Source organism: Gracilinanus agilis, chromosome 3 (assembly GCF_016433145.1).
Source record: "Gracilinanus agilis isolate LMUSP501 chromosome 3, AgileGrace, whole genome shotgun sequence".
Lineage (NCBI taxonomy): Eukaryota > Metazoa > Chordata > Mammalia > Didelphimorphia > Didelphidae > Gracilinanus > Gracilinanus agilis.
Window position 1 is genome coordinate 91,922,110 of NC_058132.1, and position 15,473 is coordinate 91,937,582.

The following is a 15,473-nucleotide window of genomic DNA, read 5'->3' on the forward strand; positions in this document are numbered from 1 at the left end:
TTGAGAAGAAGTGACTGCTTTATCTTAGACTTTGTAATGATGGAGAGAAATCTGAGTATGGTCTGATATACTCCCTAGACTTTGGGAAAGCAGATTTCAAGGAGTAAATGCTTCAGGAAACATCAGCCCAAGAGGGATAGGAAATACTGAAGAACGAAATTCTTAGAACACAAATGAAAACAATTCAAATGAAAAATTGGATTTGTTTAAAAAAATGAATGTAGTTATTGGTGTACAGGGTAACTAAGTTATTAAGGAACTTTGATTTTAAAAAGAAATTTACAAAAAATGGAAACCAGGCCAAGTAACGAGGGTAAAAGATCTTGACAGCCTTCTTAAAGTACTGTGAAGAGGGCTGAAATTCAGATGACCTGAAGCTGTCATGGGATCCTAAGGATAACAAAAATTAGTTTGTTTATTTTAAGCTAAATTTGGATAAAAAGGAAGATCTAAAAAAAGACAGGATCTTTGCTTTAGGTAGATGAGATAAAGATTACTGACAAATGAGGGTAGAAAGAGCTGTTTGCTCAATGCTATTTTTGTTTCTATTTTCTCTATAAAGGATAATGTTCTTTATACAGAACAAATATGACTGGAGGATTTGATACCCAAGATAAGTGAGGCGATAACAAGAGTAGCTAACTGCTCTTAATAAAATTGAGTCATCTGGTCCAAATGAACTACATTCTTACGTCCTAAAAGGTCTGACGAATGTCATTGCTGAGTCACTTTCAGTGGTTTTTAAAAGGTCAAAGGGAAGGGAGAAGTACTAAAAAAAATTAGGGAAGGAGAAATGACTGAACACACACATGAAGTAGAGTCTGCAAACTAGGCCAGTGAATTTGACTGTAATCGTAACTGGGCCCACACTGCCGCAAAGCAATCCTTTTACTCCTTCCGTAGTTAACTCACTAACCCAATCATCTTAGTAGCCTTTCCAAACTCTTAAATTTCCCGTAGCTCCCTCTACTCCCCACACTCTCAGCTGAGACATTTGCTTCATATTTCCTCAAAAAATTGACACCATTCAAAAGAATTTTCCTCTTTTCCCCTCTTTGTAAAGCCATCTCACAGATACCGTCTCCTACCATTTCTTATTTCACTGCCGTCTCACATAATGAAGTAGCCTTTCTTGCCAAGGAAAAAACTAAATTTGTTTTTTTTTCTAACCCTTAAGTTCTGTGTATTGGCTCCTTGGTGGAAGAGTAGTAAGGGTGGGCAATGGGGGTCAAGTGACTTGCCCAGGGTCACACAGCTGGGAAGTGTCTGAGGCCGGATTTGAACCTAGGACCTCCTGTCTCTAGGCCCAACTCTCAATCCATTGAGCTACCCAGCTGCCCCCCAAAAACTAAAGTTTTTAAGTGATCCCATTCCATCCTATCTTTTACAGCAGATGCCCTCCCCTCCAGCCTTCCAGTCTTTTTACTTCATTCTCTCCTTATCGATTGTTCTGCTTTCCTACTGCCTGCCAACATACTCATGTCTCCCCCATCCTCAAAAAAACCCCTCTCACTTGATTCAGCTATCCCTTCTAGCTATCATTCCCTTTTTCTTCTCCCATTAGTGGTTACACTATTTGAGAAGGCCATTTATCATAGATACTTCTACTTCCTTTCCTCTCAGCCTTTTAACTCTTTATGGCTTCTGACCTCAACATTCAACCAAAACTACTGCTCCAAAGTTGCAAATAATCTCTTAATTGTGTAATGCAGGATTTATGCAAGATCTCTTGCATTTGCAAAATTACCCTAGGCAATCCTGTCAGTTAGGAGAATGGAACTCTGGCCCGGCAGGTGCCAGTCCTAGGAGCTGACAGTTTGAGCTGGGACTATAAAAACCCCTGCAGAACCAACCTGGGGGTTCTGATTTCCTTGACCTCACCCAGACACCCAGCTACCCCTGACTTCTCCTTGGGGACCCCGGGAGGTTGAAGGGAAGTTTGGGTTGTGGAAAGTGGGCAGGATTTAGATTAGAATAGCCTAGCAACAGGGACACCCCTATACCAACTTAACAAACATATCTGTCTAGCTGGTGGACGGAACAACATCAGGGCAGTGTTAAATTATCTCTGGCTGAGGGCTGGTTCCCTCAGTGTGACCTTACCTTCCAGGTCCATAGCCAACATTTGCCAGTCTCTCAAGAGCCCTAAACCCTCTTACCTCAGTTTTCCCTTCCGTGTTAAAATAAACCCTTAGCCTGAAACTGTGAGCTTCTGTAGTTATTATAACATCATCTTAGGCTAAGGGGCTGAGGAGATCTTGCATAAATCCTGCATTACAATTGCCATGTTGTCATTCATTCATTTCAGTCATGTCTGACTCTTCATGACCCCATTTGGAGTTTTCTTGGCAAAGATACTGGAGTAGTTTGCCATTTCCTTCTCCAGTTCATTTTACAAATGAGGAAACTGAGGGCAGCATGGTTAAGTGACTTGCCAAGTGTCCCATAGCTAGCAAATGTCTGAGGCCAGATTTGAACTCAAGAAGATGAATCTTCCTGACTCCAGGCCTGGCACTTTTTATACTGCATCACATAGCTACCCCAATCACCATATCTAATAACAAATCTAATCTTTTCTTAGTTCTCATCCTTCTTGACTTCTCTATATTAATCACCCTCTTTGCCTTGATAGGTGTGGATTCTTAGATATTGGTTTTTTAGTTCTTTTCTTATCTTTCTAAGTATTGATCTTTTTCACTTGGTCTTCCCCCAGATCATACCTGCTTATAGGATTCTTTGCTGTGCCCTCTTCTCTTCTCCCTCTATGCTATTTCACTTGATGATCTCATTAACTCCTGTTGCTCTTTGCTAAATGATACTCATCTCGTCCAGCCTTAACCTCTCTCTTCCCCATCTCATAATTCTTACTGCATATTGAACATCCAGAACTTGATTCCCATAGATATCTTAAATGCAAAGTATCCCATCTGAACTCTTTCCTCCCAAACCCTCCTTCCCCCCAACTTCCCTATTGTTGTTTAGTATATCACCACCTCCCAATCACCCAAGCTCACATCTCATTCATGATACCTCACACTCTCTCATCCTACTCCCCACACCAGATCCAATTTATTGCCAAGACTTCTCAGTTTTAACCTTTGTAACATCTTTATATACACATCATTCCCTTCTCTAACACTGCCTTCACCTTGGTATAGACTTTGATCATCTCACACCTGAACTATTACAATGACCTGCTGATTCACGTCCCTGTCACAAGTCTCTCCCCACACCACGTTAATCCCTCATCATACCCAAAAAACTCCAGTATCTCCCTGTTGCTTTTGGAATTGAAACCTCTATTTGTTGTTCAAAGTTCTTAATAACCTTCCCTCCCCAATCATATTCAGGCCTTTTATACCTTACTCTCCCCATAGAGTCTTCATTTCCAGTAACACTGATGTCTTTGCTGCTCTTTGAACAGTCACTCCATCTCCCTACTCCAAGCATTTTCACTGACTGTTCTCTAAGCATGGAACTCTATCTTTCTCTTCATCTCCTGGCTTCCTTCAAGGCCCAGCTAAATGCTACCTGCTACAGAGGAAGGCTTCTCTATTCCCCTTAATTCTAGTGCCTTCCCTCTGTAAATTATCTCCACCCTATCCTGTATTCACTTGTTGCTGCATAATTGTTAGCATGTTATCTCCCCCATTAGACTAAGTTCCTTGAGGGCAAGAATTGTCTTTTGCCTTTCTTAGTATCTCCATTGTTTAGCAAAGTGCCTGTCACATAGTAGGTTCCTATTAAATGTTTCTTGATTGACTAGGAAAGTTCTAGAACAGATCATTTAAGAGAAAGTTTGTGTGAACATCTAGAAAAGGAAACAAGAATAGGTAAATGATGTCAGACCAACTCATTTCTTTTTTGATGGCATTATTTAACTGATGACTAAGAAAATCAATCAGTAAACATTTATTAAGCACCTGCTGTGTTCCAGGCACTGTGCTGTGCTGGGAATACAAAGAAAGGTGAAAGACAGTGCCTGCCCTTAAAGAGTTCATAGTTTAGGCAGGGAAGCAATGTGCAAAAAAACATGTTGTATACAAACAAGTTGAATACAGGATAAATCTCTCTTACTGTTATTGTGGATAAGATGGAGAGCTATAGATTAGATGTTAATATAGTCAGCTGGATTTAGAACTAATTGGATGACAAGACTCCAAAGAGCTATTAATGAATCATGTTGGCTTGGCAAGATGTCTTTTATAGAATATCCCATGGATGTGGGTTTGGACCTGTGCCACTTAACATTTTGTTCATTGATTTGGCAAAAGGTCTAGATGAGGTGCAATTCAAGTTTGCAAAGCTAGAAAAGATAGATAACAGTGAATGAGTTAGTCAAAATCCAAAAGGATCTTGACAGGTTGGGTTGAAATGAAATAAAATAGGGATAAACTTTTGTTTAATAAAATCATCTTCCCAAAAATAAGATGGGGAGATATAGCAGTTCTGAAAAAGGGCTTAGTGGAGTAAGCTCAGTATGAAGCAGCCATGTGATGTGGCAGCCTCTGTGGACAAGGTATTAGACGTCTCTTCTTGGGGAGGGGAATTACAAAAAAAGTCAGGTTTAGTTTTGACATCAGGAAAAGCTTCTTAACAATTAGAATCCAGAAATGCAATGGACTGCCTCAAGAGGTGCCAGATGACCACTGAGGCCCCTTCACATTCTCAGAAAATAATTACTTGATCCAATAATCCGTTAAAGGTTTTTTGAGATAGGAAATGATACCTTATCAGAGCCCTGAGCATTTTTAGTAGTATATCCAAGATTGATTAACAAGTGATTGGAGAGAATATTATAAGTGCCTGAAGGAAGGGAATGGGAGAGATCAGCAGAAGTGGATAGGGAAGAAATTACAGAGTTAAAATCAACAGCATTTATTGCAATAGCTTCACAAGCTTGAGTTCACTCCCTTGGAAGGCCTATTTGGGGTCATATATTCATAGGATTATAGATTTAACTCAAGAAGTCCATCTAGCCCAGCACCTTCATTTCACCGGGAAACTATAGCTAGTAGAGGTTAAGTTCCTTGTCTGAGGTAGTAAGTGGTCTTTACAACACACCTTAGGCAGTCTTTTTATCCATTCAGTAAACATTTATTGTGCTATTAGCAAAAGGTAGTTAAATGAAGGAAGAATTTGGTAGGATTTTAATGCAAAAGAAAGACCCTTTTTAAGGGCACAGTAATAAGACTGAGGCCCCAAGTTTTGGCAGAGTTCCAGATTACTGGGCATAACTATTGGAGGAGGCAGAGAAAGAGAGAGCTTGGCCAGCTGAGACTACATATACATATACACATGTAAACATAATTAGCCCATAAGATACCTGACCACCAGGCAAAGTGAGTAGAATTGTTCTTCCTCTTACCTTGGATCACCTCCACCAATGCCACCCCACCCTTTTGGTGATTTATTTTTCTTTTCAATTTTTTATGTGATCTTATCTGGATAAATATTGAGAAGCTATGTGGTACAGTGCACTTGAAATCAAGAGCCCTGGATTTGAGTCCCACTCCAACTCTTAAGCTCTGTCTTAATCTCCAAGTTTCAGTTTCTTTAACTGTAAAACGGGGATAATAAAAACATTACTTATCTCTGAGTATTGTTGTCATGAGAATATTCTGTATGAATCTCAAGAGAGTTGAACTATTATTAAATATATTCTTTTGCAGGAAGGAGTTACCCAATGTGATTTTTTTCCCTGCCCTGCTTCTTCCTCCCTAATACACTTCCCTGAATAGTCTTGAGCCTTGGCAACCTCTGAGAAGCAGCAATTAAATACAGTGAAGTATTTCCAAAGTCCCTATTGAGTGCCACATACAGGAAGCACAGCAAAAATTGACAAGGAACACTTTTGAAGAACATAGGTCTGAGTCTTAGACCAGGCTGATCTCTTACCTTCCTGAAGGCCAGCTCTTCACAGACCACACCCAGGGTCTTTGGTCCTTCTAGGCTATAAGTCCAACAAGGTCAAGATATGTGTTTTATTCAACTTTGTATTTCCCCTAACACCCAGTGTAGGGATTACACATAGTAGATAACTATTAAATATTTGTTGAATGAATGAAGATATCTCTAATGGGCAGACCTCTGCCAGCACCAGTTAAGATGGAAAAATGGCAGAACCTAGAAAAAAGTGGGAAAAGACCTGGGAGGTCATAGTACTACCATATTGGGATAGTACTACCCTGGTAAGCTATCCATTGTTTTTTTGTTTGTTTGTTTGTTTGTTTGTTTGTTTGAGAAATCCCTAGAAAAATATGTCTTTTCTTTCCCTCACTCACGTTTTATGTCACAGCATTACTATCAGGGGCTACTTATGAGTCATGAAACCTTCGAGAGACTTCACCTTTTTCATTAACTAATTCTAAAAGACTAGGTTTCTCTATCTCACTCTGGAAGTATAGGGGCTAGTAACAGGCCTGATTCCACTACTATTTGGCATAAGAGTTTATACCTTTTCCACTTCCAGCTTGTCATTCTCTTGCCTTTAAACCTGGTAGTCACCTTTCCTTCCCTTCCCAGAGACTCACTATATTAATATCAATTTAGTGTGGATGCCTCATTGGCAGAGCTCACTACAGCTGAAGACATCAGCCAACCTCGGACTTCTAAGCAGCAGGTGTGGGCTGTTATGTCCAATCAGAGGGCTAAGTGGTATCTGATGGTATAATAGAGAGTGCTGGGCCTGGATTTGGGAAGACCTATTTTCAAATGTGGCCTAGAGCCCTTACTACCAGGCAAGTCACTTAACCTCTGTTTGCCTCAGGTTTCTCAACTGTAAAATGAAAATAATAGCACTTCCCTTGAGAGTTGTTAAGAAGATCAAATGAGATAATATTTGTAAAAGCACTTAGCATAGTAGCTGGCATACAATAGGTGTTATAGAAATGCTTATTCTCTTCCCTCAGAGCAGGGGTCTGCAACCTTTTTGGCTGTGAGAGCCATAATCGCCACATTTTTTAAAATGTAATTTTATGAGAGCCGTACAATATGTTTAATACTGAATACAAGTAAATATGTGCATTTTATGTAAGAACACTTTTAAAGTACAATAAGTCTCTTAACTATTTTTAATAACGTTATTATGTGCTAACCAATGATGAATAAAGTACATTAATGTGACTTTTGGTGCTGCATGGTTTTGCTGATTATTAATCAAAATTATTTTGATTATTAATAAAAAAACAAGACTTAATGGGGCACTATAGTACTGATATAACTGCACACATACATATAAAACTCCTTTACACTAAGAAAATTACTGAAATAAAGAGAGAAAAATTCAGGGAAGAATACTTTTTCCTCTCCCTCTCTCAAATCAGGCAACAGGAGAAGAAAAAGCTGCCGGCCTGCCGGTTAAGCCATTTGGCCACATAAATTAAGTAGGAGATCAGGAGATTACAGAAAATAACATGACTTGTGTGCAGGCAATAAATAGTAAGTAGTGGGGGAGGAGGGTACCTTTTCATGGAAAACTGGCCAGGACACATCACACACATTTCCTGGTACAGGTGTTTATCAGTGCTGCCAACTCAATCATTCTGTATCAAATGAAACAACTCCTGGGGAGAAACGCTTCTCACTAATGAAGCATATGTAAAGATGGAATCTGACTATAGTTCCCCTTTAAGAGCAGGTAGAAAAGTTAAAAACAATAACAATCCCACAAATAGGGAGTGTAGACCCCATGAATGCATTGAGATAAAGCCATATAAATCAGAGGCAGAGGGGTAGAGAATGTAGACAAAAGGTGTGGAAAGAGTAAAAGGAGGGCAGAAGGGAACACCTACCAAGCCGAACTAAAGACCAGGAATATCAATGAGAGAGCCTTCAATCTTAGAAGAGGTTGAGTACTGAAAGGATCACGTGATACATCACGTGATGCACGAAAAAACTGTTAGGTACTGTGCCGCGGTTGACTTCATGGCTCCTGCAGAAAGAGCCATACGTTGCCGACCCCTGCCTCAGAGAGATATAATATTTGGCTGGTCTTTAGTATCATTGTCTCTACCATCCTGCCTATCTTTCCAGGATCCCTTATAGACACATAATGTAGGGGAGGGGCCATTTTAAAGTTTATATATATCAGCCAATTGTGCTAAGCACAGGGATTATAAGTACAAAAGTCCCTGTTTCTAAGGAGCTTACTTTCAGATGAGATCTAGTGAATATTGGTCATGGAGGGAGGAGGGTGCCAGGGAAGAGAGTTTTGTTCTAAGGAGTTATGGGAATGGTGAACCATGAGGCAGTCAGTTGACATGTTCTTTCCAAAAACAATGGTGAGATTGATTTGACCATGTCCAAAGGAAGAGTTAGAGAGAGTTGGGGTGTGGGGCTGTATGCACATGTCAGCAGAACAGATAAGTGGTCTACTAAGTGTGTTGAGAAGAATATGTTTCACTCAGGTTACCTGTTCCTTCTTTCCCTCCCAACTCTTGTTGTTTTCTAAAACAAAGTGAGCCTTTCTAGGTAGTGTTATTGTCATGCCAGGGAAACAGATAGGAGTTTGAAATAACATACAAGGGGATAAGATTACCAAAAAGCCTGTAGGGGGTTATAACCATGGACTGTGGTGAAATTTCAATAGAGTTCAGCCTAATTTTTCTTAACCCCTTCCTCTATCACTGATCCGTTATTTTAATTCTTAAAAGTGTTCAAGACCAGAGTTACTACTATTAGAAATGTAGTGTAGACATTGTAAAGTAATAGAACACTGAACCTAGGAGACATCCAACTTCTGTTCTGCTATTAACATAAACTAAGGTATGTTCCATAGACAAATCACTAAATCTCTCTCATACTGAGTTGCCTTGTCTTTGTAATGGAGACAATTTACAACACTCTGGGTTTTTAAAAAAATAATAATGGTTTACATTTATATAAAACTTTAAGGTTTTTAAAGTGTTTCTCCTACATAACTTAATCGTTTTAGTCCAAGCTTCTAATCAGTGTGCCAGGCACTATGCTAAGCTGGGAGATTGGGTTTTGTAGAAAGATTGTAACAATAGTGCAGGCTCAGTTGAAGTTACATAACAAAAATTTGTAATATTTCTAGTCAGAGTGGTTATTTTATTTTTTCTGCCTTTGTTCAGCAAAGAGTTCTTAATGAAGGTAAGGGATTATTGGGTGTGATCCAAGATGGGGGAATTGGTAGAGCACAATGAGTGATATGATAAGAGGGCAAGGGAATTGAGAAGAGGACAGGGAGGGAACCGAACTGGTTCACCAAGGTGTCAGTATGGCAGAAGTAGGAGAGAATAGCTAGTGCAGATGTGATGGCCTGGGAGAGAACTAAGAGGTATAGGATTGGACGCCATAGTGTACATGAAGAATAGGGTTTAGTATTGGTAGGCAAAAGGAGAGTTGAAAAGTCAGTTACTTGGAATCAGATAAGAGAATTTCAGAGTTCTTTAACATGAACATTTTGTATTTATGGGTGATGACAAAATCAAAGGTATGATCATCTTTGTGTATAACTTAGTTGGAGTAGAGGAGTAGGTCATCAGAAGCAAATAGGTTAAGGAACTGGAAGGTTAGAATATTCAAGGGAGTATCAATATTTTTATTGAAGTCCCTAGGTGAGGGCAGGAGTTGAGGAGGAGAGAGAGATTGTGAATGTCCTGGAAATCTGTAGACAAAAGCTGCCAAGATTTTGATTAGTTAGTAGGTGTTGATTATATGGATTTCAAAGGAAGAGAGGTTACTAAGTGTTGGTAGAAAGGGGAAAACGTAGACTTAACCCTGGAGGGAAAGAGGTATTATAATTCCTCCAACCCATCCAATGAGCCAAAGAGAATGAGTGCAACCAACACTGGAAAGGGTGGCTGAGAAGACTGTGTCATCATGGGTCACTAGTTCTCAGAGTCAGAAGGTGGAAAAGTGACAAAGGAAAAAAAATCTTAAGAGGAAATCACATTTTTCGCCTATGGTACATAGGTCACAATAGAAGCATTTGGCTGGGGCTTGAGAGTAGAGTCAAGGGGGATAGGAATAAGGAATCAGGGAGCACTAGGAGTAGGGTTTGGTTGCCAACCTGAAAGGGTTAGGAACAATTGATGGCATATAGTAAAAAGGACACTGGATTTCAAGTCAGAAGACCTGTTCCTTAATTGCATTAACTTTCAGGTCATCTCACTTTTTTCATCTATTTATGAAAACGTAGACAAGGTATACTTATTCAAAAATCTTTTAGATAGAAAAATACACTTTTTTTTCAGTGTCTCTCATTTTTTTTCCTTTAAACTCTTACTTTCTGCCTTCGAATCTCTACTGTGTATTGATTCCAAGGCAAAAGAGTGGTAAGGGCTAGGCAATGGGGGTTAAGTGACTCACACAGCCAGGAAATGTCCAAGGCTACATTTGAACCCAGGACCTCTGCCTCTAGGTCTGGCTCTCAATCCACTGAACCACCTAGCTGTCTCCTTATATTTATTTTTTTTCACTTTTCTTTTTTCAATTATAAGTAGAAACTTTTTTTTAACAGTTGTTATCTGACATTTTCTGATTCAGGTTCTCTCTCTTTCTCTTTCCCTCTCCTCTGCTCACCCTGAGACAGTAAATAGTCTGATATAGGTTATACCTATGCTTTCATGCAATACAGATGTCCATATTCCTCATTCCATGAAAGAAGACACATCGCACATACAAGAAAAAAATTCATGAAGGAAATAAAGTGAAAAATGGGATGCTTTGATCTGCAATTAGACTCTTAACAGTTACAGTTCCTTCTTTGACTATAGATAGCATTAATTTTTCATCATGAGTCCCTTTGGGTTATCTTGGAACTTTGAATTGCTTATAATAGCTTAGTCCTTCACATTTCATTATCATATAATATTTCTATTTCTGTATACAGTGTTTTCTTGGTTCTGCTCATTTCATTTTGCAATTAGTTTATATAAGTCTTTCCAAGTTTTTATGAACTATCCTGTTATCATTTCATATGGCACAGTAGCATTCCATTACAACCATATACCTACAACTTGTTCAGCCATGACCCAGTTGATAGACATCCCTTCAGTTTCCAATTCTTTGCCACAACAAAAAGAGCTGCTATAAATATTTTTGTATAAGTAGGTCCTTTTCCCCTATCTTTGATCTCTTTGGGATACACTCAGTAGTAGTATTATCGGTCAAAGGGTATGCATAGTTTTATGGCCCTTTGAGCCTGGTTCCAGATTACTTTCCAGAATAGTTATATGCTTTCAGGGTTCCACCAACAGTGCATTAGTGCCCCAATTTTGCTTTTCAGGTACATTAGCCAGTCTGAGAAGCATGAGGTGGTATCTCAGAGCTGTTTTAATTTGCATTTCTCTAGTCAATAGTGATTTGTAACATTTTTTTCATATGACTATAAATATTTTAAATTTCTTCATCTGAGAACTGTCTGTTCATATCAGGGTCTCTTACCTTTTTTAGAAGGGAGTTCTATTGAACTAGAAGGAGAATTAAGATGGCCCCTCAGATCCCATCCAGCTCTGAGATTCTCTAATTTCAGGATCCTAATACTGCTGCTTACTAGGAGTGTGACTTTGAGCAAGCCACTCCCCTCCCACCCCTCCCTTTAGGCCTCATTTTTGTCATCATTAAAGGAGGGCCTTAAGGAGAAAAACTATTTCTAAGGTCCCATCAGGACTGAAATTTCATGACAAGAATTAAGTATTAAAGATAGTAATTTTAGTGAGATTAAAGTCTAACAGTAAGTATTGACAAATATGTGTTATATTATTCCTGTCATAAAATTTGCAATATTTAAAATCCACCTCGACTTCTCCTATTTTCTCTGTAAATTGACGAAACTAGATGGTCTTTAAAGCACTTTTCAGCTCTAAGTCCTCTGATCCTGAGAGTTCTTAGATTTCCTCTTTTTTTTTTTTTTTTTTTTTTTTTTAAAGATAAGGAAACAAAAAGGAAATCTGCTCCTTGTTCTGAATGTGTTCCTGGAAGCTCTTTGTAAAAATGGAAAGGATTTATTATTGTTCTTTTATCTCATCTGAAAACATAGAATTAGCAAGGGTTGAACTAAGATCCATCCCTTTTTTTTTTCACATTAAATTCTATTTTTTTAAAATTAAGCATTTATTTTCTCTCCCACCTCCACACCCCACCCCCTTATCTGGAAAAAGAAAGAAAAAATATACTTAGTCAAACAGAACTAATTTCCACAATGGCCATGGCCAAAAATATATGACTCATTCTGCCTATTTAGTCTTATCACTTCTCTGTAAGGAGATGGACAACATTCTTCATCATTCATTCTCTGCATTCCTGGTGGTCATTGTGTTTATATAAGTTCTTTAGTCTTTCAAAGTTGAATCATTTATTTCTCAAAGGGAACTCTAGCCTGGCATAACTATCACCTTTTGGCTGAAGACCAATTCTTCATAGTCTCTTCTAGCCAAGTGAAGAAGCACTGTGCTCTAGACCTTGAAGACACCTTAAAGGTCATCTTTGTTTTACTGATGAAGCCAGTACCCAGAGAACACTGTTATAACACAGAGTTTTAGTATCATCACTAGGAGTAGAACTCAACCCATTTCAGCTCATCAAACAGTTCAGTGCCTGCTACAAACAGTGTGCATCTCACATGGCACTAGACATAAAAAATTTACAAATGACAATGTCTGCCTTTGATGAACTTATAATTTAATAAGGAAGACTATGTGTATAGATGGTGTTAGGGTATTTTTATTTTTATTTTTTTAAACCCTTACCTTCCATCTTGGAGTCAATACTGTGTATTGGCTCCAAGGCAGTAGTAAGGGTAGGCAATGGGGGTCAAGTGACTTGCCCAGGGTCACACAGCTAGGAAGTGTCTGAGGCCAGATTTGAACTTAGGACCTCCCTTTCTAGGCCTGGCTCTCAATCCACTGAGCTACTCAGTTGCCCCCTGTTAGGGTATTTTTATTTTTATTTTTTTATTTATTTTTTAAACCCTTGTACTTCGGTGTATTGTCTCATAGGTGGAAGATTGGTAAGGGTGGACAATGGGGGTCAAGTGACTTGCCCAGGGTCACACAGCTGGGAAGTGTCTGAGGCCGGGTTTGAGCCAACTAGGACCTCCCGTCTCTAGGCCTGACTCTCACTCCACTGAGCTACCCAGCTGCCCCCTGTTAGGGTATTTTTAAAAAGTATTGTGAGAAATGAGGAAGAGATCAATTTTATCTCAGGAAACTTGGTATCACAAAGAAGCTGAATTGTACCTTCAGTAAACCTGATTCCCAACCTATTACACATATCAGCATATCATCCTGCATTTTAGGTGATGCTAGTTTTAGATATAGGGCTGGAAGATCCTAAAGGGTTTTTATTTAGATCCACAACAGTACCATTTCCCTTTATACTCTCAGATTGATTTCCTTCTAAGACAGTTCCCAGGATTAAACCCTCCAGTATCCCAAGAAAGGAACTCTCTGTACAACTTCCACTTCAGTAGAAGTCTTTCAATTGATACATGAACAGAGCACATTTCTTTTCTGTGGATTCTTCCTTTGGAATGAATATTACTGCCCTACAGCACTCTCTCCTTAATAGCCTATAGAAAGGACTCAGGACAAACTAGTCAAAGAATTTTATATTGTAAAGCACCTTTGTGGCCATCTAATCTAATATATACTTTAAAAGAATTCCCTCCTAAAAATACTTAACAGGTGATTGTCCAGCCTTGGTTTGAGGAGCTAACAGTTCTTTTATCCAAATCCCATTCTATTTTGTATATATTTGTTTGTTTGCATATTATAACCTTATCTTCCCACCCCTCCCAATTAGAAGTTGAGCACCTTAAGAGCCCAAGGATGTGTCACTTTCATCTATTTTACAGAGCCTTGCACATATATGTATTTTAATAATTAACAAATGTTTTTTGAATCCAAAGTGATCCTTTGAACTCTTTCTTTTATCAATGATTTGTTAGAGTAAAAGCTCCTTGGGAGTAGGGTCTGTGAATGTACCCTCTTATATGCATCTTGAATTCTTACTCTCTCCCTCTATCTGCTCCCCTCCCCCCCCACACACACATCCTTTATAGGCATTTAATAAACATTTGCTGAATTGATCTAGTGAGGAAAGTTAGGGGATAGCAGATTATCAGTCTCCATTACAGATGGGTAATGATGGAGCCAAGACACAAAATCATCTTAAGAATCTAATCTATGACTCTTTCCATTCTAAAACACTTTAGTTTTACAGATGACTCATTTATTGAGCCTCCAAGAAAAATGTCATGATCCAAACAGATCTTGTTAGGATAAAATGTTGAACTATACTCAGTAAATCTTACTCAGGTTCAAAAAAATCAATTTCTAAGTACAAAAACCATGCAAAACAGTTTGAAAAGTTTGAGGAGTTAGACATCACTTTTAGCTGGGGTAGGGTTGGTATCTAAGGAAGATTTCATACAATAAATGGCACCTGAGTTGTGCTTTAAAATTAGAGAAGGGACTTCAGCAGATTAGTTAGGGAACAGATCATTCTAGGTATACTAGGCATCATGAACAAAGGCATAGGTATGAGAGAAAATGAGAAGGGAGTATGGAAATAACCCCATTGGACCAGAATTAGAATGGATGGAGCAAGTGTAATCCATGATAAGGCTGGAAAGGTCAGTCAGAACCAAGTCATAGAGGACTTTGAATACCACTAAGGGTTTTTAGGCAGAGGAGCGATGTGATGATCAGTGGCAGTGCATTGGGAAGATATCTAGGACAGCTATGCGAATTTGAAGCTGAGAAACCAGCTGGATTGTTCTGATAATCCAGGAAGGATACAACCTAGGATATTGTACTGTATGTAGGATGGGAGGGTGTCGTCAGCTATGAGAGAGATTGAGAAAACAGAATTAGCAAGATTGAGTATCTCATTGTTTGGAGAAAAGGATGGTTAAAGATGGCCTGGGTTTGAGTCTAGGGGCCTGGGACAATAGTGATGACCTCAGTAGAGCTAGAGAGTTGGGGAGTAGAGGACTAAATTTCAGAAACAAGGTGATGAATTCAGTTTGGACATATCCAATTTGTGGTGCTGACAGGACATTCAGGTAAAACTATCCACATCACAAAGTTATAGCTGGAAGGGACCTTAGAGATCATCTAATCCAATTACCTCATTTTACAGATGGGGAAAGTGAAGCCTAGAATGGGGAAGTGACTTGCCCAAGATCACACAGCTAGCCAGATAATGAATGCGAAAGTACTTTTTAAATGGTAAGGAGTTATACAGATGTAAAGGGTGGTTGCCATTGTTTTTATTGGTCTCCTCTGTTTGAACAGGAGCCCTGGGTCCCTATTGGTAGGTTTATATTGCTTTCTCCTTTACTGTTAAAGAAATACCCAGGAACCAGCAAAACCATAACCAAGCACAGTAGGTAGTCTTGGCTGTATGTCAGTCATGATTTCCTTACCTACTTATTCCTTGACCCTACATCTTCCCCTCATTGCCCAAGGATAGATTCAAGATGTCCCTCCTATAACATAAGG

General features: G+C 39.0%; 1 protein-coding gene across 1 annotated transcript in view; it reads left to right on the plus strand.

The window, feature by feature from the left end:
* Window positions 1-15,473, plus strand: part of RNF121 (ring finger protein 121) — a 109,347-nt gene that overhangs the window by 83,327 nt on the left and 10,547 nt on the right. The window lies entirely within an intron of this gene.